Here is a 363-nt window from a genome sequence, read left to right as displayed (position 1 = left end):
TCAAGCTTTAGACTTAGTATTAGTCAGAAAGGATGATATAATAGGTAAACAGATGTTTCCAGACTTTCTTTTCAGCAAAGAAAACCATATTGTAATAGGATCTAAAAGAGTCCTTTCAGCAGTGATTAGGACATGTAAACACTCAGAAAAAGTATTGTTTATATTATATAACCTGTGTATTTTAAGATATATCATGGTTCAAATAGTCAGCATAGATCAGTGTTTCTAATGATTTAAATCAAACATTTGATGGTTATGACTAGATCATTTATGTATTTTAGGTGTATTGTTCACCAGTTAGGATATATTAGCCAAAAATATATATGGAAAAGAAATATGACCTCACTGAAGCAATGTTTCACA

The 363-nt window shown here is 29.5% G+C and overlaps 1 protein-coding gene across 3 annotated transcripts in view; it reads left to right on the top strand.

The window, feature by feature from the left end:
- Positions 1-363, top strand: part of LOC119581831 (myotubularin-related protein 9-like) — a 16750-nt gene that overhangs the window by 12044 nt on the left and 4343 nt on the right. The window lies entirely within an intron of this gene.

Source organism: Penaeus monodon, chromosome 15 (genome assembly GCF_015228065.2).
Source record: "Penaeus monodon isolate SGIC_2016 chromosome 15, NSTDA_Pmon_1, whole genome shotgun sequence".
NCBI lineage: Eukaryota > Metazoa > Arthropoda > Malacostraca > Decapoda > Penaeidae > Penaeus > Penaeus monodon.
This window is presented reverse-complemented; position numbering and strand designations above follow the sequence as displayed.